The sequence below is a fragment of the Temnothorax longispinosus genome, chromosome 10 (genome assembly GCF_030848805.1).
Source record: "Temnothorax longispinosus isolate EJ_2023e chromosome 10, Tlon_JGU_v1, whole genome shotgun sequence".
Taxonomy (NCBI): Eukaryota; Metazoa; Arthropoda; class Insecta; order Hymenoptera; family Formicidae; genus Temnothorax; species Temnothorax longispinosus.
In genome coordinates, this window is record NC_092367.1 from 4,536,301 (window position 1) to 4,561,702 (window position 25,402).

Genomic DNA, 25,402 nt, shown 5'->3' on the forward strand with positions numbered 1-25,402 from the left:
CTTACGCCCCGTCCCAAGAGTGTCGGTGCTGTATAATACACGAGCGTGCCGTGCGCAAGGCTAATAGACGCGCATACTGCTCCTCGCGTGAGAACGCACGAAGGTTATTTCGCCACCGTTCTCCCGTAGTCGTCGGCTCCTCGTCGCGGATGGGAATTATAGCAGTGCGACATCCCGGAAAATTCAAGGACATGACTATCTCGTTTCTCGCGTAGCTACATAGCATGACGCGTAACTTCACGACCGATCTCAACTCATCGGCGATCGTGACAAGCAGTCCTATCTAATCGTATGGATATAAATGGACTTGAACATTTTTACCTCATCTTACAGATTTGCAAGTGTTTAAAAAAAAAATTAGAGTTATATTTTTTTTTATATTTTAATAACCTAATTACGCAAGTTATTTAACTTTTTCTATAGATGTGAACAGAAAAGGCGGCAGAAAACCAAACAAATTGTATCAAGAGTCGTGGATGAATTATCAACAATCAATAACGATAAAAATTGACGTTAAAAATATCAGAAGTTTGCAATTATGTATAATAACAAGATATAAAAATCGTTTACGTTTAGTACGTAATGTATTGAATAAGAGCAAATGAGAACTGTGCTTGTTACTTGATGAAAACAACATCCATTTAACCTGAATTGGGTAGAATTAAATACTGCTCTTATATCACTTTAAATATACACATTTCAATTCTAACTGTAACTTATATCTTTAATTTCAGTTTTTATATATTTTTTTATTAGATAGAATGGTCGTCGGTGTGAAATCGATAGTGATAGCAATCTATAGTTGTTCGCAGTGCGAACGTACCAGATGTATGTATAATTTTTTTTACATATAGATTCGCACAGATTCTAATCGGTTTAACTACTTCGTTGTGCAAAAAATATGCACACATACATAGGTATATGCAAAATTTTACGTGAGTATTCAAAGAACTTGCTAAAATTATCTTAAATTTTGAACTCTCTAGGAGTAGGAATACCTATAATTCTTAAATTTTTTTTCTAAATGTTTGTCTGAAAATCTTAGATTTTTGCTTATATTTTTCCTAATTTAAAATTGATAAAAAATATCAAATGCATGAATTTTGCAAAATAATGGTATACAGTTCAAAAATACCCATTCTCTGGGTGAACGAATGTAAATAATTCTCTCCGATAATAATCCGGTTACTCGCGCTACGAAAAAACAATATTTTATGGAGGATATTTGCTTCGTCGGTATTGCGAATATACAACTAGAAAGATTATCTCATTCATTGATCATTTGTATTCTTAGCTCTCCATAAAATGTTATAAATGTAAAAATGTAAAAATTGAAAAGTATACACATGTACGACATTTATACGAGGTGAAACCGGAACATCCTGTACAACTCGATGCATTTTGCAGATGTGGTTTCATGATGTTTCGGTACGAAAATATTTCTAAACACTTGAAAATTGCACTTACATTTGCCCGCAAAAGCTATATCGATAAAAACATTTCGCTATTCGTGCTGCGACAATGATAACGATCCATTACTTTTTTCAAGCTAAACTAAAATTTCGTATAATATAACTATAGAAATAGCAATCTGCTACAACATTCCACCGTGTTATAGTTTGCTTGATTTTATCGTTTCCGGATCGTTATTTTCAGCAATATTACAGTTGAACTATGTTTCTCTGTTATCTTAATTTGCACAAACTTTCGCATATTTCGCATATTTCACGAATTCCCGATTTCTAAAATTGATTTATTAAACATATATTTATTTCTCTAGTAAGAAACTGTTATTACAATTTCTACAGAGTGCGTTTTGGATAACACAGTGCGATCGATAACGTCACGTTAATTAATATATTTAGATAAGGAAAAGTTTGTATACTCAATACTCAGTCTGTATTAATTACAGATTATTACGTTTAAAAAATATCGGTTATTTTAATTACTACGGTACCAATATATCGAAGAGATGGCAGTTAATCCGTTTCGAAAGTGGGTTACGATTCTTGCATATAAATAAAACAAAATAAGTTAAAAGCATGTAATTCTGCGAAATTTACATACATATTAACTCACAAGCAGTAGCGATTTAATACAACACAATATGAATTTACATAGGTCGCATAATTCGCGAATTTCAATAAAGCATCAATTTAATAGCAAAACCTCGTTTCACTTGTCGTCATACGTAATCACCGTTGTGATTTTCGATTAATTAGTGACGCCGCTACCGTAAAATGGAAGCTAACGTTGATGTGTGATGTACATGAGCGTGTCCACTCAAAGCTTAATATAAATGCAATGTATAATTAATATACGCGTAATTCGCAATAGCAATCGAGATGCTTCCCAATTGTCGCGCGCGTAATAGAATATATTGTGGTCTATTTAATAATAGAATAATCTTATCACAAACAAAAAACGTATCGTTGCTTTGGAATTGTATCAGATAAATTTTTGATTTTCGGAATTTTCGCAAATTTATAGATATTACGCCACATGCAATAATGATATCTCGTGATTAGAGATGCAAAATTTGATTCGAGCGGTGGAATAGCAACGTGTGATCTCGTGTGAAAATATACCGTTCGCGAAACTCGGGAAGTTAAGCGATTTTGGCATTTTGTCACTTAATCTCATCGTCATTTCTAACGTTCCTCAGACAGGCGAAAAGAAAGGCTGTCATTGGACAGAACTGCACTTACGAGTGAACGATCTGTCGTCACTCGACTTTACGACAATCGCGTTCGCAGTAGGGGTTTTTACATTGTTTTTATGAGCGAACTCGAGCCTTCTTCCTGGCGACGAGGGACTCGCGAGACTTTGCTCCGCGCGCGTAGGACCACCCTCCTTGTCGCGTTGCGTCGCGTCGTCGGACGAGGGCCACCCTAGGATTCTCTAGGAACAAAGCAGGAGAAAACCGTCGCGGTGTCCCGGATATGCGCGCTGTTTCGTCTCGCCGTCGTTGTCGGGAACACAAAAGGGATTACAGTTTCCGAATCAGTGGATGTCTCGCTTAGTCGGCGTTGCTTCCGCGAATGGGGCCGGATGTGCGGGGGCTGCGGAAGGGCCGGAGGCCGAAACGAAACGGGGTTGCGATGAACTCGAGTAAGTCTCTTTCGTTCTCTCGATCTCTCGATCTCTCTTTCTCTTTCTCTCTCTCTCTCTGTCTCTCTCCGGGTCAACATTCGCCCGGGGATCGCACGCCCTAGGCCGTATGTTTGCTCTTTGTCGAGTGCGCCAAACTCTCCCGCGTCGCGAGCGAGATCGGGAACAAACGAAAATCCAACTCGGTAATATCTGACAGCGCGGGTCGATGAACCGCGCGATTCTCTTGCGGTTTCTCGCGGATTTCGTGCCGTGGAAGTCAATTGCGTTCGCGGTAACACCCGCGAAAAATCGCGACCTATTGAAAGCTCCCGCGATTCAGGAATCGACAGGGTAAATGCGGAAACGCGGCGGGAACAAGAGTCGAAGGTAAAGAGAGGAAATCCAAGAAGCGATTTGTCGGTTCTCAACGAAGTCGCACTTGGAACTACGAAATCACGTCGTCTCTGCGCTTGCCACTCTCTTTTTTTTCTTGTTTCTTCTAATTTAACTCTCTCGAGTCTCTGCCGCCGGCAGATGCTCGACTCAATTGAAGAAATCCCTAAAGGGGGACTAGACTAGAAGACGGTAGGAGCCGACAGGGTAGATTGAGAGTGGATGGGAACGTGAGTCGGCAACGATAATTATATCTGCGACAACATTGCAAGTATTTGTTTTACGTTGCTTCCACGTTATTCACGATTGTTACAGAGTACAAGCGTTACATTTTTCAGCATAATTTCGAGATTATAAATATTTCTTTATTGGTATGGAAAAAAAAGTACAAAAAGGTCAAGATTTATTAATATCGCTAATTTGTTCTGTTCTGTTCGAGGGAAAACGATAAACTCGAGTAAAGTCGAAGTAAAGTCTGTCGGATGATAAGACAAGGAGATAAGAAGTTCGGAGTCTCTTAGGCAGCTTTTCAATAAAGCTCGCGGCCCACTTCTCAGACGATCTCTATCGGCCACCCACAATCTGTCGACTTTTTTTTATCCGTTATTCACCGACTGGTTCGCTACTTCGTCGTTTCCGGTCTCGATATTTCTTGCGCTTGCTTTTCTTCGTGCAAGAAATAGGCGTATCCGTAAATAGCGATTAAAGTTCGAAGACTGTCGTAAGCTAAAATACGACTTTCATATTTTCCATAGAATTACTACCATTTGACTTAAAAGTTGACTTTATAGCCTCTCGAATTGAGAAAATCGATATTATTTGATTTTCTATATCCAGACTAATTAATCTCTTAAAAAATATAGATATAATAAATTCATGCTCCTCGATCCTCTCTATCATCTGCGAGTAGTTTCATTTTTAATCCTTTTCGTTTTTTATACTCACTTCCGTAAGATGGATCATGAGATCAAAAGCGCTTTGAAGATTCGCTATAAATCGCTACGACATTGCTTAGCTAGCGAGAAAGGGTAAAGAGAGGTCCCCGCGACATTGGTAGCTAAAATTCTGGAAGATCTATGGATTGGAAAGAATTATGGCCAGTTTGCGGGCTCGAGAGGATCGAAATTCCATTGGCTGATTTCGCAAAAGAAATTTTCACAGTACCATTAATCATCAACCATTTTGCCTCTTGATAGAAACATTCGCTTTGACTCGTCGTCAAATCGGATTTTCTCGCTTTAGTTCCGGTTCCCCGAGCTATCAAGGAGAGTCACGGCACCGTATCGAAATACTTTTCTATCGAGAAGGAAATATAGCGATATTTTTTTTTACCGCTCAAATTTATTTCACTCGAATTAAATCATTGATCGATCAACTGACAAGAGGTCTATTCTTGAGGTGTTACATTAATTTTATTTACATAATTATATGGATAATGGTAAATATTTTTAAGAAATTGTGCTGCGACAGCGCTAGATAACACGTTATGTAATTCCTGATAACAGTCGTTTTCTGAAGGTATCAGATGCGTATAAAGCTCCTCGATTTTGTTGGGTAAAACTGCAAGATTTGCATTTTCTTGGAAAGTTGGTAATTCTAGGAAAACTAAGAGAGATTTATTGAAAAATCCACACAAACTAATCGGCAAATTTTAGCAATTGATGTGCTAGCATGGTCTAATTTCTCTCAATTTTGTAAAAAAAAAATGTTTGAAAAGATGTGAAATAGTATTTAAAAAAAGAAAACGAGAAAGTCAAAGTCGAAGGAATCGTTGTACATCGGAAATGAGCGTGACATTATACAAGTTTACGAGGTTTGTTTATCGTGGTAGTTATAGATTGAATGGTACGGGGCGAATGTAGCGTACACCACGAAGAAAGCTCATTATGGCTTTTAAATTAGTCGCTGAGCTGGGTGAGGGTTCTCCCACTAGAGTTTCCGTTCGCGCGACGTCTCACTGCGCTCGTAAAAGAAATAGCGATTCTCGATTTTTGTGTGTATGTGTGACTATGTGTGTGTCCTCTTTCCATTGTCTCATTGTCTGTCTGTCTTCGTCGTAAAGAAGATACACTGCGACGAATTAAAAGCGATGTAACAATCTGAATTTTCGTAAAAAATTGTCCACATTGTACATCTTTCGGTTTCCGAATATAGGTACATATGTATTTCTTGCGTTTAAAATGATTGCATCTTTTTACGTAAAGATTAATATGTTTTTATAATATTAATACAAAAATTCTGCTTTAGCTTTAGTAAGATTTGAGCTTAGGGGATAACTTCTAAATAGCCCGGAAGAGAGCCGCGCTCCTTTTCGTTGAAACTCCAAATATCCTCGGCCTAGATCCTAGACAGATCAAAGTGGAACGTATTTACGATCGGAGAGGAAGAACATGAGCTCTTATATACGCTAGCTGGTCTCTTGATCCCAAGACGAAACAAGTAATTCCAGCCAGCTATCTATTTATCGATCTAGTTCTCCCTTGCCTCTGCCCTCTCTTTCCGCTTTTTTCTTCCAACTATCCCCTGGTGAAACATCGCTGCTCGTGTCCATGCTCTCTTTACCGCCGGGATGTTTTGTCGTATGCGCGCGCCTTGTTTTGCGTGGCCTCGGTCGCAAACAGGAATGAAGATTTATCCCGTTGGTGTCCCGCGGTTGACTTCCGTTTGTCAAACTGCCCGTTCCGTCTCGCGATTTCCCCGTCGAGCGTAACGGCCGGCGATAATCGATGCCATACTCGCGCGCCCCGAAGTTTCTCTCGAATTCGTGATGGGAAAGGGAGGACTCACGGCATTACGGGGGTGCATGGTATCCCGCATAGTCGCACATGGACACATCTTGCTTACCCACGTGCGAACGTGTGCTCTTATTCTAAGCTCGCGGCGCACCGCAAACGATCCGAAATTAGTCAAGTCGTTAAATCGCGCGGCACTCGGAAACTCGTATAATTTTCCACCCGAACGGGGTTAAGCAATATGAGGGGACTAATTGCGAACGGTCTTGTTGGGATATGTCAAGTCGAACGCGAACGATTTAAATCTACGGTGATTCGCCTCGATAAGACGCGAATAAATGGCGTTCTTTGATCAACAAAATTACATTTTACTCCAAAATGTGTATGCATGAGCAATTGCATAAGTAAAAGTAGAGCATGAACAACAGACATTCGTGTATTCCTTCAATGTTTAGAAATAATTTGGGTGCAGCAAAATTAAAAGATGTGGCGATAAACTTGTATTTTCTCGAGCGCCGAGTTCTCTCGTCTTACTTCGGTCTTATCGCGCGTGAATGAGAGAAAGGAAGGCGCAGGCGATTACTAAGCTAAGAGAATAAGGAGATAAGAGGAGGCGGGCTTCTTTTCTGCGTGCTACTCTCTCTCTCTCTCTCTCTCTCTCGCGCGCGCGCGCGCGCGCGCGCGCGAGACGCGATTTTCTCGCTTTGTAGTTTACTACGGCTCCGATACTGTCTCATTCGAACGTACGGCCGACGATACCGGTGTTGTTGCCAGATATCGGATTTGGCTTTGTCGGTAGCCATCCGCCCAGCCTTTCCCGGGCAGGATGAATCGAGTGGGATCGTGTTTCGGAAGTCTCTCTAAATCAAGTATCCGCGTCGTTCGAAACAATTCCTTGAGAAGGGTTGCGGTCCGTGAACCGTAATCGTCTTGCTGAATTTCGTTGCTGAAGTAACACACGTAGTTACTGTTATTGGAGAATTGTTCGAGGTGCCACTTCGAAGCTCGGCGAAGAGGCAAAGACGGGAAGTTTAACACGTTTCTTCGTTTCGCCCAGTTCTTTCCAGGATTACTAACCTAATGGTTCGAAATTGATTGTTAATGATTACCAAAACTTGTTACCACGTAGAGCAGTGTAAATGGCCCATGAAATCAGTGATCTACTATTTATAATTACTACATTTTTATCATGGAGTTAACTATATCGATTTATCACGGTGTTACGTCAAATTTGTACAATACCCGGAAAAGGAACTTGAATAAATTTTAATTTATCATATTTACTAATTTATTTCTGATTTTATGTTAATCAATTATTTGCATTTGTATAATAAAGAGATAAAAATAAAAATTGAAAGCTAATAACACAGAACGTTATACAATTATTGCATAATACTTCAATAGCATATAAAACATTTAATATTAAAGGAAAATTATATATCAATATGCAATATAATGTTGCAAAATTAATGTATAATACCTTAATAACATATAAAAAAACTTTAATATTATAGAGATTAATGATCTACAATTTTTACACATAAATTATTTAATTCTTTTTGCATAGATTATAGCTATCAACTATTGACAAGTTAATTACTGATAACAGAATTCAACTCGGAATTCAATCATTATCAGTTGATTGTTATAATATACGTAATATCTGCACGTAAGAAAGTAGAAAATAAAATCAGCTAAATAAAGTAAAAATCAATATCTGAAATGGAAAAATTAATTAATTGCAATTATTCATCTGAGTGCACAAATTCTATACGATATCTATTGGTTACTTCGATTATTTGTAACTCAAAAATGTTATTCTGATTTACATAACAAATTTTTCTAGTCTATTAATCTTTAGAACACATCTAAAATTATACTTATAATTATAATTATAGATAGTTTCAGGATATCATGTATCTTGATTCGTTATTTGAAATTAAAATTGATACAAGAGTAATATTACTCGATATATGCAGGGTGTCTAGTAATTATCGGACCAACTCTCGTGGGCAAGTAGAGCTGGTTAAATTAGAATAGAAAAATTCTTTACGATTTTGTAAGTTTCTCAATAAATAATAAGAAATTAGAAGGCATTAGGAGGAGTGCTGTAAATAACGGCTCGTGCCTTAAATTTATAATTATTAATATGTAGTATAATAGGGTGCAAAGTGTTTTCGTGACTGGAAAGACTGCACTATAGGGTGCCTAAATGTGTCGTTTCTGAAGTTTTAAATCCGCCACCATCTGGTGGAGCGAAAGAGCCGCGAGCACGTTGACCGTCAACGCGCCAATCGAGGACGTGCCTGGAACGAGTCGACGGCTCCGTCGTCATCACCATCATCGTCCTTTCTCGTCGAAGTTGCGCTAGGTTAGGCTAGATGTTTTGTCTAGACGTAGGAAGAGGCAAATCGAGAGAGAGAGAGAGAGAGGGGGGGGGGGGGGGGAAGAAAGTGGAGGAACCGAGAGTGAGTAAGACCGAGCAACTCACCGAGCGTGATATTGGGACCCATTGTTCTAAAGTCGCGACGCCCATAGAGACGAGAGGAACCATTGTGCGAGGGGCCGACCGCCCTTGTTGTGCCACATTCGCCGGCATCACGGCTCCGCTCGATTAAAAGGGTGTTAATTGATCCCTCGATCGACGCTTGGATGGCGAACGCTGCCCGAACGAATTCCTCATATTGCCGGACGCTTACAAGCGACTTGTCCTGTACTTGCCTGCATTCTGCGAGAGTGACATTCTCGCGATCGAAATAAACTGTCGATTGACAATTTTATGAGATTTAATAATGTTATAAAACATTGTATTATGTAATAGTTTTAATACACTAAGGTTTTTGTTGTAAACAAAATTACGGTGAAATTTCGATCTTTTTCTTCCCTGCTCAGACATTCGCTGTTTAATAAACATGTATAATTCTAATTTATAACATTATTTTATTTTTATGCAAAGACTAGTATTCTACAAATAGATTCTTTCTCTATTGCATAGAGAAAAATATGCTGCTCAGGTTCATGATTTTATCCGATGAAATTTGGCTGAAATATCCATGCAACGTCGCTTACGACATAAAGACGCGCTTCCATATATGCTGAAAACGTGGGAAGATCTTCGAGATACTTTCTTTCGAAAGAATATTTCGGGGATCGCCCGGCGTAGCAGCGTCCGGTTAGAACGTAGCCTTCTAGAGAAACGGCCACTGACCCGATCGCGCGTGTTGCAGAAGGAATCGATTCCACGACCGTGGAGGTATTCTGGACGTATATCGATCGATCTTGCTTATAGGTCTTGAGATCGCGCGGAGCGTGGAAACGGCTTTTATGGTGCCGACAACCCCGCGTAATACCGGCGTAATACCGCCGTTGTTTCGAGGGTCTACCAGTTCCAACGAAAGTGCACGTCGCGACAGTTGTCAGTTATAGAATGCAAATAAAAGCGAATTTACACTAATACATTAAGCGATTATTCATAATTATCATCGAATGCGGTTTTGGTTAGATCGGAAATAATTAATTGTCCACAAACTAATTTATACTATGATATAATTATAAATTATTTCACACAAGTTACATACTTGAATTTCTGTTTGTACTTACAAAATCTTTATGCTCGTATACTTTTAATTTCTTTTAGAAATTCTCTATATATAATTGTTCAAATAATAATCCAAGAAAAAGAAGCAACATTTTAATCGTTTGTCATAAAAAAACAATCATCAAGAATTACCCAATATTGTACAAATCGAGAAATCGTATACATCTAATTTTTACAATCCACTTTCTGCGACGTGCTCGACATATTCCTTTTTCTCTTTCAATACAGTTTGTCCAAGATATGGCCGGCGGAAGCGTAACACGTAAATTCGCCTTAAGTATATTCCCACTCGGGCGGGCCCCGGAGTTAATAAGCAGCCGAAGTACCGACCAAATTTGTGGCTCCTAACCGTAACGCCACGTCGCCCGCACCAGGGTCGCCCACTAATATGGCTCGCGTACGCGTTCACCTACATGCCACCTACCAAGCTTCTACCATGCCAAATCCCCATGCGATACGTTTATATCTGTTGTAGCGGCGGCGGTGGCGGCAACGGCGACGACGACGACGACGGCGGCGGCGGCGGCGGCGGCGGCGTGCCAGCCGGTTCGCCAAGGCCGGTATATCCTCTTACGACCCTTCAAACTTCCTCAAGTAGGTACGTCTAAGTTTGCGCGGACGGTATCCCATTGGGCCGAGATATCATCCGTTATTAGGGCGTTAATCCGAAATATGCCGGCGCGCCGACACGATTGCAAATTACCTCTAAGGCTGCGCTCAACGCGACGAGGATCGCGATCATCTCGAATGTAGGTCGGAACCGTTCGATCCCGTCGCGCAATTAGGTACGCTAAAATTTAATGGGTTATCGATCGTTGGACTTTTACTTCTTCGGACCGAATGCCAGAGATAATCGGTAATTCGCGGTGTCGTTAGCGATCAAGGAGGACTGGTTCGCGCAATAACGAGTATTATACAGCTGGTATGGATATTATGCAAATATGCTGTTACAAACGCATTTTAACGTAGAGAAACATTCCTGGGATAAATCTCGCCTGCTTTCCCGTAACACCGACTACAATGATAATATTAAGGGCACAAATCTAATAGAATGAGTCCACGCGGCATACTATATCAACGTATCCATGGCGCTGAACACGCCGAGAGAGCGTGATACATGGCCGTGCGAATCGAGTCTCGGATTATCTCAGGCAGTTTCTATCGCTAATGCACACGGGTGGCCGAAGAACCTGGATCCTGGAGACCGAGCCGGCGCGATAGAGCGTAATTAGAACGATCGTGACGCGATGCGAAATGCGTGACAAAGAGCCAAGGAAGCTTTAATCATTCGCGTACGATGGGAGACACGACACCATACGCGATCGCATCCGCTGATACGAGCGAGTCACATCCAGCTCGGCGTTTCCCATCTTCTTTTGTTCGCGTAACATTTCTTATCGCCAGTAATAATTTTTAAATCGAATCCAATCTCGCGATTATCAAATATCTACACAGTTCGGGAAATTAAGCGTTAAATATTTCACAGAGATATCCTTCGGGGCCTCTCGGAGTCCCTGGATTTTTCAGCGTACGTTTTCTATCCGACTTTTCATCTCTGATCTAGCCGCGGGACGGCACACCGGGCACACGGCACGCCACTTGGACGAACGATTCACATGCGAGCGTATATCGTCTTCTTCCACGACGAAGTCCACGAAACGGTGGCTCGACGAGCCGTGACGGAGGCTTCCGGTCGCACGGCCTACGCACGCATCGCATCGCGCCAACATAGACGTTCAAGGGAAGATAAAGAGTAGACCGCGAGGAGGTCGCTCGGCGAGTAGGGGAATAAGCGCGGGACACACAATGAGAGGGAAACCGGAGCGGAGAGTCGGTCGCGGTCGAGCGTGACCTGTGGAATTATTCGTATCGAGTCTCCTCGGTCTGATTGTAAATAAGAAAAAGAGATTACAAGATACAAAGTACATATATATATATATATATACCACATCGATTACCCTCTCAATTGCTGCTTGCCTGATTTTAACTTCGGCCCTATCAAGATATTTCCCATGCTTCTTCTCTCATAATGAACCAAAATTTCAGTGTAATAATAATAATTAAAAGAATGAAAAGAGAAAGAGAGAGGGGGAGAGACGGAAGGGGAGACCTCGAAAAGAGGACATAGTCAAAGTTTCTTAAACTTCCTAATAGCGGAAAATGGTGGCGACCGACAGTATTAGCTTACCAAAGCCAAGTATTAGGTAAACGTGCAAGGGCCGCAGGTGATAGTGACTCGCTCCATCTCATTCTCATATACCGGCCTCGATTAACGTACCTGACTCATGATTAACATGCACCGTCACGGTTTCCGCGCTTTGCGTAAGAAAGCGTTTTACTCTTCACGATTATAGAGCGATTATTTCTTAACGCATTGTCTAGCCTGATGATTGTTCATATCAAGTCAACATTATTTGAAAAGTACATTTGATTAAATTGAATGGCTTCTTGAAACAGACATTTCTAAGTATTCATTTATTTAGATCGTTATATTGATTAGCAATGTTTGAAATGAAATTTCGTCGCATATGCATATAATTGACGACGGTAACGCGATGACGCGGTAATCTGTCGATTTCCTGGTAAGGTTCACCGGGGTATCGTTAACCAAGTTTGCCTTCTCGTTCAGCAGCCCTATCTATTGGATAATTTATGATTTCCGACGTCTGGGTGTCGACGATAGTACGATGCATAATTGATACGACTTTGACTACGACATTGGGACATATCTCGAGAAACAATTCGCTTAAGATATCGAATACTTACTTGAAAATTCAAGGGACGATTAGCGATGCTATGTGACAGAATATTATCGCATTACACATAAATCAATTATCGAAAATTTATAAGTTTTATTTCATATATCATAAGTCAAATATATCTGATGTATAAAATTAACACTGTTATTTGCAAATTTTTTTTTCTTTTATGTGGAAAAGTATTTCTCTTGCAAATTATCGCAAACTATGCAATCAAAAAATATATTCTAAAGTTTTTACTTCTCTCTTTCTCACGAAGAATTATTGTCCAGGTTTTCATCGCGTGATTTATTTAATTTATATTTACGATTTTCCTAAATGTATAAAGCTTTTACTCATCGCGGCTTCAATTTGTGAACCGGAAGATAAAACTTGACGATAGGGCGACGTAAGCTTAACGGTTTTCATGTGCATTACCGTGTCCATTGCACACGACGTCCGACATCGGTGTTACCGGAGTGGCGGTTGGCAGGTGCCCTAACGACCGTTTATCGTTTGATCTAACCGTGACCATGATGTAAGAATATCAGATACATGCAGGTATAACAACTCGGCAGAGAGCATTGCTTTAAAATTCAGGCGGTGCCGGAAGTTACATCATACATCGATTTAAAATTCTACATTAATGTTGCGTTGGATTACTCCCAATCCTCGGATTTTCATTTCATTTATGTTTCAATACTGTTTAAATCACTTTTCGTCATTATGCGCGTAGTATTCTCATAATAATGTTATATTGTTGTATAAATCTAAAATATAAAACGAAAATTTCTCTGTAACGCATACGAGAAAGCTGTAAACAAAAATAGCAACTGTTTAATAATAAACTGAAGTACGGTGCACACGTTATTCGGTTATTATTCCAACAATATATCGCCATGTGATAGAAATACGAACTTTTATAATTATTGTTTTCAGGGCGTATATTATGAATCATAACTGTATGTCATAAAACAAAGGGAAATCTTCAGAGATCGTATTAGGTATCCAACAGTGCGTGTATAAAATAACGTGTCTATCCGAGGGTTAAAACGAACATTGCACATTTCTACCGTGACGTACAAAGCGATGCACCCCGTGCACATTTCGCGCCTCGCTGAGTCATAATGAATACCGGGCAACTGATCCATCACATCAACGCTATTCATATACTATTACGTCTTCCCTTATCTCACGTCCTTGACACACCTCCAACTGTCGCGTGACCGCAAAAAGAGTGGGTTTTGCAAGGAAATACAACAATTCGCGTACACATAATACAACAAATCGTTATTGAAATTGTGAGAATAATAGAATGTTTATTCAAGTGTCGGGCGATGGAAATAATATCCATTGTTATATTTGAATCAATAAACAGGGTGTCTGGTAATTATTGGACCATCTCTCGTGGGAAAATATTATATAATAGAGAGGTTAAACTATAAATAGAAGAGTCCTTTACGGTTTTATAAGTTTCTCAATAAATAATAAAAAACAATTAATTAATACAAATTCGCGAATCAGCATGCGTTTACGCGATTCGGCGAGAAGAGATGACAGCTCAGCGATTACCGTTGCTAAACGCGCGGAAGTCCAGCGTCACGTATCTTTCGTGCATAGCCGAGAGTGGGGTTAAATGTGCAATATTACATGAATTTAAAAGTTCGGCTAAAAATTTCTACTTAGCTCTATAACTATATGTATACTATTACAGTAAAAATATCAACAAATACATTATAAATTTGTAAGGTATTTAGAAGATTTTTAATAATTGTGTGTAAAATGTCGTTGGATCGTTTATCAATAATTCCGCCACTGCATTTAGGATGCCAAAGGAAAGTATTGTTCGATTGTTTGGTCGAAACGAAATTTTGAGATGACGTGCCTCCGATCGAACGGACGATTGCCGAGTAGGGGAGTTCGACGCTCGAATTTACAGGAACGACGCGACGCGTCGCGTCGCGACGCCGGCCTCGTATCACGGGCGCTCGTAAAAGTCGACTATTTCGGCCGTTTGATATCGTATTGAGAAGTCGTTGTCTGTACTTTCCCCATCGATACCGCCGATGGCAAGTGGATCGCAAATGTCTCGCGCGAGGAGAGACAATCACACAAAATTGTACGACGCATCGCGGATTTCGCGAGAAAGTATTTTATTGCAATATAAAGGCATATTATACATCAACATTTTATATAAGGATTTTATATTCGTAAATAATTCTCCGAGATATGCGCAAACCGTCGGTTAACACGTTTGCGAGCTATCGATTCGCCTAATGACTCAAACAGTTAAAGCGATCGGTCGCGACGTCGTTAGTTCTCTTCGGGAAATGAAACGGATGATAGGCAGGATGGTAATCTACAATAAGGGCGTGGAACTGAAGAAAATAATTACGAAAGTTGAAGAACATTTATGAACTTAAGTGCACGGCAAGTAGTTGAATGTCGTTAGCATAGCTAACAAGTACTCGGGGTAATCGATGCTGCGAGCTCTTAAGCGCGAAGTAGTGACTTCGCGGTTTCTCAAAGATGCATGAGCCGAGTTTCATGACATACTCGCGCGTACAGTGCGTGAAAAGATTTTCGATAAGCGACGCCGGTACGTCAGGCTTCGATGTCTCGCACGCAATGCACGTTGCTCGTGTACAGTGCGAATGTATGCGGGTTAAAGGGACGAAGGAAATGCCATGCTCTGTCGATGCCGATGCAAAAAAGAAGAATATATATAATTTACTTCTAACTTCGTTGATGATTGATATAAAAATATTTTTTTAAATACTTAACGGATGGATCGGTAATAAGTTACTAAATAAATCATCTGTAACTTTGACCTTTCTCATTTCATTCTGCTTAATAATATAATGTTACCTTAATCGCTCAATTTGAGTTGTTAAAGTTACAACTTGATACATGACTTATCTCTTCTTGACAAAGTACTACTTATTTCTTATAATTCATATATTTAGGAATTATGTTCAAGTTATCGTTAAGGCAGATATGTGATCGATCGATCTTAATGTTACGATCCGGATTACCACGGACGTATATTCGCGTCGTCACTTTAGGACATGTCGTAAAAGACACACGACGATCAAAGATGTGGTAATGGCATAAAGTATAGCAGCAGGAGGTAAGGCGTGCGTGTAGTATATAGAGACACGGAAGCTGAGAAGCTTCGTTCTACGGATCAACTTTAATATCTCCGACGATATCTTCGTCCTTATCCGTCTCTCTTAGCCCGGTTGGCTCAATCTTCTTCTCTCGCATGGTGATCAGGTACGCTAGCATCGTCGAAACTTTTCCAATCGGGGCGAAAGTTTGTTCCGGTAATTAAAGCCGCATGAATACTCGATGGGGTTACCTATGTCGGTTACTTCCACCACTCCTGCTTACTTTTGAGATCCACCAGAGCGAAGAATAGTTAAAGACGAATCGTCAATTTCGTTCTTGTCCCGCTCATGACCATCTTTGTCGTCGAGAAAAGGATGGGAAGAGAGAGATCTTCGTTTCCGGCTCCGCTACGCTCGACAGGCTGGAGATCCGGCTTTTGTCACCGTCGAGGCGTCGACTATTTTATGAATCAGTAATGAGGAGTATAATTCGATGTAAATCCGCGCCACGTGTCGCTCGCTATAACAACGCCATTTACAATTTGTTTGCTAATAGCTAAATAATGTAGTTTATTTGTCATTAATATCACAATGCTAATTGAATAAAACTGAATTTATCTGTAATTGATAGAGGTTAAATTGAAAATTGATTCAGTATTTTATTAACGGAAGAGACCCCGACCCCGGGAAAAACTAATCGAAATTTTGTAAACTGAATCCATATGCGGTAATTGGATCGTGTTGTATTTCTAGTGAATAATATTCACTAGGGATACATGATAATATACTATGAAATTAATAATATTAATAGTCAGATTTGTATGTGTGAAAGGACGAATAAATTGCAAAGGATCAGACGAGTCGTGTGTCCGTATCGGCAGCATCGCGATCTTATCGTACTCCAAATTCGTTCTTGCTCGTTGCTCCTTCACGATTACTTTCTCACGAATGGGATTCGTTGCGCTTCTTTCTCCCCTTTGCATCCGCGAGTTACCGCTATCGCGGCCCCGGCAAAAGCCACGTAGCTTCTCTCTCTCTCTCTCTCCGCTTCCGCGGCGACCGCGGCAGTTAGATTAGGCGAAACTGCTTAAACTGCTCCCTAGACATCCCTTCATTAGATTCCGCGCGGCCGTTACTGTACCACGTGCTACGAGAACCGAAACTCGCCGTTTTGCTCGCTCCTGGTCGTCGTGTGCCGCTCGGTTGCATTCCGAATCTTCGATCGGTCGTCCTCTCTCGCGTCACGCTCTTCGCTTCCCCGACTTCGCCGCGGCCCGGTCGTCCCGAAGGATACGTCCGAGGATGTACGAGCAATTTGGACGCGTGCGCTCTATTTGGCCCGAACCATCGGGAACGAATCGTTAACTCTCAGATTCACGTTATTTCTTTCTTTACGCTGTTACATCGCGAAAGTCACAAAATGTCTGCGACTGCAGAATCGCGAATGTGCTTCCTGCCGATGAATTATACAAACAAGATACATGCGTAACAAACGTTTATTTTGTAAATAATCATTATAAATAATATCATAGAACGACATAGTGCAAAAGAGATCAAAGTAAGTTATATAAATCAGAATTTTGTATTCGAGAATACGATCATGCGCCATCTTAATTGTAGATAAATATAACATATCGAGAGTCAAATCGAACTTTTATATTTTTCGGGAATTTAAGAACGCACGGATAAATCTGTGAAATTTATTTTCGCATGTAGCACGAATGTCGACGAACATGTAGTGAAAATGTACGCATTGACACATTTCTATATTCACTGTGGATTGTGTATTGAGAAATTAATGGGCGCAATGTGACTTTATTTGCATATCTCTTGGTAACATTTATCATCGCGAATGACAAATATTACTATGTGTGTGTGCGTAATTAATAACTGATATAAAATTATAACATTTCAAAAACATCCTGACCTACAAACGAGACAAGATTACAGAGTGATGACACAGCTCTGGCACCATGATTTTAATCCCTCACATTTAAGTGAGCAAGAGGAGGATGAGTACCGCGCGCTGTCATGAATTTTCAAAATTTTTTATTATAAGATAGGAAGAGATATTTAATTGTATGCACACATTAGGATTCGATTTAAAACGTAAATGCATTTCGTTTTTTCTCGCTTTTGTATTTTCAAAGGCATACACGCGTTCAGCTGCTTTGTCCTTTTAGACCATAATGCACCAACTGTTATGTTATTAGCGCGTAATTTCTATCAGCAGGAATTATGAAAACGCTCTCCTCGCGCATTATCTTCATTTTCATTCACAACATTATCTCCATATTTTCGAAACTTTCGAGTCGATCCAATTCGCTAGTCAACTACGGGGCGTTAAACACTCCATTACTGCGCTTTTTATATACAATGGATTATGTTTGCTTTTATCGGTAAACTACAATTTTTCTGCCGAATAATTCTACATTATGAAGTCGGGCCGGCATATATCGAGGCAATTTTCCCCAAATGAGGTAATTTTCTGTTCCGCGGTGACCGAAATATTAATATGACATAAAGCAAATGTCGAGGTGCATTTGCAGTTCCATCGACTATTCTAGCAATTAATATAATTTGATATACATAATGCATACGTTCTCGCTTACTTTACGCTACTGTCAAACTTTTCGTCAACGTTTTCAATCTGCATGTCCATTTACGTTTCTCTTAATTAACATACAATTATCCTTTTGTTTACGTTCCCGAAACTCTAAAGTTATTTAGTTTTCAACACTAATAATGACTGCTCATAGGTACATACATGGGTGTGTATTAAAATAAAGACAATATTTTTTACTATTCTTTGTTTAAGTAAAATCGTAACCGTAATAAACCGTAACGAACATACTTACGGTTTTACAAAATTGATATTACTTCAAGAGATTACAGCATAATAAAGTGATATAACAAATTAAATCTCTCATTCGCCTTTTACATCGCGCAATTTTAATCGCCTGTGTGAATAATCATCCGTGCTAATGACATATAACTCCATGAAATATGTAATATCGGAGATACTATACGTATATTAGCGATCGGGGATACGTTACGCATAATATTTATAATATCGTTGAAGATTTATAATATCTGCGTGTAAAAAAGAAAACGGGCAATTTGTTGTTAATGTGTTAAGTAGCTAGAACTGCTCGGTTATGGTCTGTAGATTACATCGACGTTAAAAATCCTTTCCCACCGAAAGTTTCGAATGCTCTTCGAGCACTTACCGCGATCGAGACTCTCTTCGACATCAACCGTGCCGATCCGCGGCGATCGACTCGCAGAGCGAAACGAGCGCGTCCATGTTCCGCCGTAACTACGAATCGATTCTCGTTTTTCCTGGCTTCTCGACCGGAACGAAATCGGCTCGCCATCGTGCCGTAAACGCCCCATTGCATCCAGCTGAGAAGGAACCGCAAAGAGTACGACATCTCGCCGTCCTAACATCCGTCCGGAAAAATCGGCGACAGTGGCGTAACTATAGGTCTGCATGGCCGCAAGGCACAGCTTCTTAAAAGCACAGTTTTTTTCTTCCTCTGTATCCTCTTCTCATAATTTGCTAAAATCTATTACGACTAAAATTACAGACCTAATTAATGCCGTATTACACGTATCGATATAGTCGAGTAATTTTACAATAAGAATTTTTTTTCAATCTAACTGGCTATCTTTATTAATTACAATCGTCACGACGTTTCGACCATTGATTTTGGTCATTATAATCGTCACGACACTTTTTTTTTACATCCTCAAAGATCTTGAATTCTAGGCGTTGCGACTCTTTTCTCCTTCGCTCTCATCTGAGTACGCCGTTGATCGTCGGATCTGCCGAGCTCTGGCGATGCGGAAAAAGTTCACGGCTCGTTTTGTCTGTGGTAGTTAGCTGTCCTCCGTGGCCGATGAGCAATCTTGCGGCCACGCATGGTTACGACAATATTTCTAGCTGCGGGACAATTGGCGTTCTTGTGGTACATGTAATAAGCATAACGAAACTTGTGTGGCGGACAATCATTGAACGAACATGTGCTTGATGTATGAACATGATTACGTGTGTGGTTTCGAAAATGTAAAGTTAGCTGTATATATGTATTTTTTGCATAGAATATTTCGTGCGTAATCTTGTCACTGAATGTCGCGAGCTTGAGATGTTTTTTTATTGTCAATCTTGTCGCCTTATATATCACATGGTTGAAATATCCTTTTTAAAAATAGATGCTCGAAGGACACTTTGGGTTAAGTGATCCCATAAAAAGGTTTATGTCCCAATATTTCATCGAAGATGCTGTGAAAACAGCCTGACAGGTAAAATGCGCAACGGCATTTTGATATCTGTTCGAGAAATTGTTAACTTTCAAGTAGGCAGAATAGAAAGGTAATATAACAATAAAAATAATTGGTGGAGTCAGCAATGCGTTGAATATTGATTGGGCGCGAATATATTGAGACGGCGTGCGGCGCATCGAAGACGAAAATAGTTAAGTAACATATTTTTGTTACATTACCGTTGCATTTTTAACGAACTTAATGCCCGTACAATTTTGTACTGCGTAAAATCTTATTCGGGTTGAGGAATATTACGCGACACTTGGTCCGCGGTTGGTTTGCTTTATTTCGAGCCGCGCAGTGCAATGTGCACTCAGGGTGGTTTAGTAGATGCAAATTTCTTGCGACGGTAGTTTTCGGTCAGCGACACAACGTTACCTAGCCTCTATACCTAAATCCGACGTGCCGAGAACCTATCTAACTAGCTCATCAATTTCAGATACCCTCGGTCCAATGTGGCGTGCGCTAATTGCATTTGCTTCTGTGCCGATACCTGTGCCAGTCTCCATCAGATTATTGTAATTATTGTTATTACGAATATCCCTCACGCGTAATTTACGGCGAAATAGTTTGAATTACGGAGGCCCACATCAATTATGTGTTACCGCGTCGCGGCGGCAACGCTCATTGGAAATTGAAAATTTTTAGCGCAATGCAACGTCGACGTTATTTCGACATTAAATTATGTACGTCGATGTGCCGTCCGCGCGGCGGTATAGTTTATGCCCGTGCGGTCGAAACATTTCGATTAAATGATGCGGCACTTAATCGCCACGGCTATTTTTCATTCTTTAATGCTCATCTTTAAATATAAACATATAGCTTAGCGTAATGCATAGCTTTCATATGTGTTTGATATATAAATATTCCAGACCTATATTTGCCTCTTAATTTAACCATCGACTTCTTTTTTCTTTAGCCAAAATTTAACGGAATATTTGTTATTTGTAAAATTTCCTCAATTTTTAATGTTAAAACTTCAGTAATTCAATTCAATTTAAATTAAATTTTTTCATTAAATTCAAATTAAGTGAAATCATGTTATTTCTGAAAGCAAGTATTTCCATAATTAAATATTCCATAAAATAATCACCGAGGAAAAATTGAATTCAAACCATTTTAAAAAACTGAGGTTAAAAGAAATGACGTTTCGTATATGTATGGTATGCATGCGCAGAACTTTTTCGCATTGTCGTTGTGTATTTATAAAACTAATTTTCTTTTCGTTTATACGCGAAGCCCGAAACTCTCTTAAAGCGAGAGCACGTGTCGCGGGTGAAAATGCACAACAGAGAGCTCGTTTTCGCGTCGCAATCATTTTGCAATTTGTTTGAGGCGCACGGAGTCGGAATGTTTCCTTAATTGTCAGGTACACGGTATCCCCCGACGTAATGTCTCACGTGGCAAGCCACCTGCGCGAATTTGCAGGGCCGTAAACCATCTAGCTACTATCGTCTTTGAGATGCTTTGAACCAATCTCACGGTAAGAGTATTGAATTTGCATGTTATTTGGTAGCGCGCAGTTCTGTAGTCCTTGTGAGTCACACAACCGAGAGACTTCCGTCCTTCCTGCCTGTTGAAACGGCTTTTCGGACCGGATATCCAGGGCCCGCAGGATACCAGGGGGTATACTCGCTACAATCCGACTTCTCGCTGTTCACCGACGCTGTCGCGGATGCGTTCGTCCCGCGCTCCACTCCATTCGTAAATCTCGCGCGTTCGACTCGCCTCTGTCCTACTCGCTTCGTTTGTGCCATTAACGAAACAACGAGAAGCATCGCGGTTCCGCTATATTTCCCCCGACGGCGATAGTCGTTGTGATTTAGTGTTTCTACATCTTGTGTAGAGTAACGAGAGAGAGAGAGAGAGGGAAAGAGACGGAGAGGGAAGCAAATGCCGCTAGACGTGTCGTTCGCTCGTTTACTTTATTTCGACGACGGACGCGTACACTCTCGCCGCGTTCAAACTCGTGAAAAGGGTAAATCTAAATCGCGGCTACCGGGATACATTCCCCGACCGGGGTAAATTGTGCTGCGCGCGAATTCCGAGCGGTTTCTAAGTGCAGCGGCAATGTTACATACAATCTAAGCCGACGATGCATTGCGTGCTCCAGTACTTTGCACCGCGCCATCGAAAGAGGTATGGCGATGCCGTTATTCGCCGAACAATAACGCAATGTAACCTTCCTCCCTCCCTACCGCCCTCTCTCTCTCTCTCTCTCTCTCTCTCTCTCTCTCTCTCTCTCATTGTTCACATTTTCGTAAGTCCACGAACGCTTTTTTCCGATTTAAGTATAGAAAAAACTTTACTATTTTCAGACAATTTCAAATGTTAAAACACGTTTTCTGTAATTTTATAGCAATATTACACTATAAATCATCTTTTTTTTAGTAAAACTGAATAAAAATACACCTTGATACACATAATCGATCTCGTTTTATGCATCTCGCATTTTCTCCTTTGCTTCAATATTTTTTATTTGACGTCAAAATATATTCAGAATAACTTTTTTTTTTATTAAGCACTGTTTGATCTTTTACACATTTATTACTTTTCATGATGCAGAATAATCTTTAAAGGTAGAATTTTCTTTTTTCGTATATAAACTGTACTTTGTTAAGGGACAAGCTGCTAAAGGCAAGTGAAATCTTAAAACTTTTTCACGTCTGTTTGCATTCAATCTTTGACTACTTCTAAACTATTCAAGGGATGTTTCAATAATCGCCGTATTGATAACACGCGTGTTCTATCGAATCAAAAGTTAAAAATACATCTTAATCCACCCCGTATATATGTATATATATGTATACATATCTCCATCTATTCTGATTTATAAAACTCTAAGACACGACATTCCGGTTGATAATCCTCTTTGTTCGGATTTCTTCTCTCGCTCGTTGACGTTATTCTATATGACCGAGCTTAACACATATTACGAAAGACTTATTCCGACTTTTGAAGTCCCCTAAATCGGCTTTAGGAGAGAACTCGCTCCGTCTCTCGGGTGTTCAATTATCGTCCAACGAATTCCAAGTTGCAGCTCGGTAGTGAAATTTTTAATAAATGTCACCTGTGAAACGGTATGAATAAGGAAACCCGTGAAATCTTCGTCCGTAAACCGGTATAAAACCGTCCAAGGTTTACCAAGCGCACCCATACGTGGAACGCGCGCGCGTCGACAAACCGGTTTCCCCGTACGATCGCCTATGGCTCTACGGATGTGTGACAGGAGTCAACGTCTCCGGGATGTCCCCTGCGCCGTAATCTTCACCGTCGCACAAGAGCAGCGCGGCTTCTCGCTACAGTGAATCTTCGGAAGGAGTGGCTATGCAATAAAGAAAGCGCGCGGCACGCCCAATTCGCCTTTTATACACGAGGGCTTCCTTAATGCCCTCCCGGAGTTCTTCATCGCGAGAAATACGCGTCGCGTATAAGCGGCCGGATTACCAGCGAGACCCGGAGAGCTTCACGTTTTGAATAGGCAAATAGGTTTACTAAATTCCGCGGGATTAAGCGGACACGAGTAAATGAAGCGAGAAGCTAATAAGTAAGGAAGCTACGTACACACGATTGTGTATGCTGCTAGATACGCGACCGCTGAATCCGGTTCATTAATTTACGCTACATAACAATTAAACTTGCATAACTTTGTGGTATGTAAATTGCGCGTGTATGTAACACAATTTTCGTCCAATTAATTGCCAGTAAACAGACAGATTTCTCTCGTGCGTTAACGGCCAATGTTGTTATCAATGATAAGAAATTTACAACGCTCGATACCAATCGAATAATATTGAGTTCTCTTCAAGACTATATTGACTTAGATGGGACGTTATTTTATTCTCGAATAAAATGTTTCGGCCGGTGCAAAAGGGATTCCGTTTCCTTCGATCGAACAGAGAGTGACAGGACTTCCTATAAGGGATGTCAATTTACACCTATCTTCATAAATTTTTATCATCTCGGGCGCGCGATTCCGCGTGGTCGTCGTGACGTAAAAGCAACGGCGTCTAAAAACGTAAAAAGAGATAGCTGATCTACGTAGCGCGCAATCGTCGAAAACTTTATCATGATTCTCGACAAAGGTAGCAATGCGAAGGCAGGGAGATCAAAGAAATGATATCTAGCTCGCTCACGCTTTTTTTACATATACTTGGCAGTGGCGTAGTAGGATGCACTATCATCTGCAATGCGCCTTATTCGTACATATACGCGAAATGCTCGTTCCATTAACGTCATATGACGGTGTACAAAGAGAGTCTCGAACACGTGACAATACGCGATGCTCTCTTTTCCGCGCGATACAAAATATTTTGACACGGTGTCGGGCATAAAGTGTTATTCGACGCGTTCCATTTCCGCCAAAACTTTTACGCCGAGAATACACGCGTCTCCATTAAAGTTATAAATGATTGAGTAAAACACATTAGCTTATTGCGTGCTATCCTTCCTAGATTAAAATAATCGAATAATGCAACGAAATGTTTCCGATTTCTTCCGTCGGAGTGAACTGGGAATCGGGAATTTATTTGGAGCACGTGAAAAGTGAGGTCGTCGATGAATAAGATATGATATTAGGGAGAATTACTGTATTTTTATTATTACGCCACGATTTTTTTATATTTATGCACATTGTAAAATTGTGCCATTCCTATAGATTTACGTTTCAACTTAGTTCCCCTCGATTACGTCTTTTTATTATGTCCACGTCGCTTCTCTATCAACCTCTCTCACGATATATCATCCTTTGTCAAGCTGTCATCCGAGTATTGCTTTCTATGAGGACCCACCGTCTCGCCAATACTCCAATTCAATATCGTTACGTCCTCGCCAACTTGACAATTTCTCTGTCCTACATTTTTCAATTATTCGGTACACTCGCGAAATAGAGATATACACTTAATTCGCTGAAATCACAATTCCGCGCTCGGTACAATGGAGGCCCGCGAGACAAGAAGATTTACCGGCAACATTCAACATGTGAGTTATGTCATTAATTAAATCTACATTTGAAAATGCAATAGGAGATCGCATATCTCGCTCTCTTTGCATGCCCTAAAAATGGGCTATTCATCGCTCGCGAGTCAGAAATTGCCCAGTTTATCGGACGTTTTTCCCTCGGCGCAATTCTTTCTATTTTCGAGTTTCTTCGTAACGTGTCTCACGAAGGTTTTCGAGGAGCCCTCATGGTTTTTACATATACATACATCTCTAAGATGCCGTACATATAGAACGAATTTACTTACCGACGCACCATATTCTCCTCCTATTTCCTTACTCTCGATCGAGATGTGCCGAACAGGATTTGATATTTTTCCGAAAAGGATTTTTTTGTCATTCATAATACATACATGTTACGTACATGGGATTGAACAGCCAGACATAAATATGTATTCGCTTAAGTCACTTTAG

General features: G+C 40.4%; 1 long non-coding RNA gene across 1 annotated transcript in view; it reads left to right on the top strand.

The window, feature by feature from the left end:
* The window catches only part of LOC139821097 (uncharacterized), a 191,342-nt gene that overhangs the window by 78,643 nt on the left and 87,297 nt on the right, over positions 1-25,402 (top strand). The window contains exon 3 of the long non-coding RNA XR_011734182.1: positions 10,292-10,410. This is a non-coding gene — a long non-coding RNA (uncharacterized lncRNA). The remainder of the gene's footprint in view (positions 1-10,291; positions 10,411-25,402) is intronic.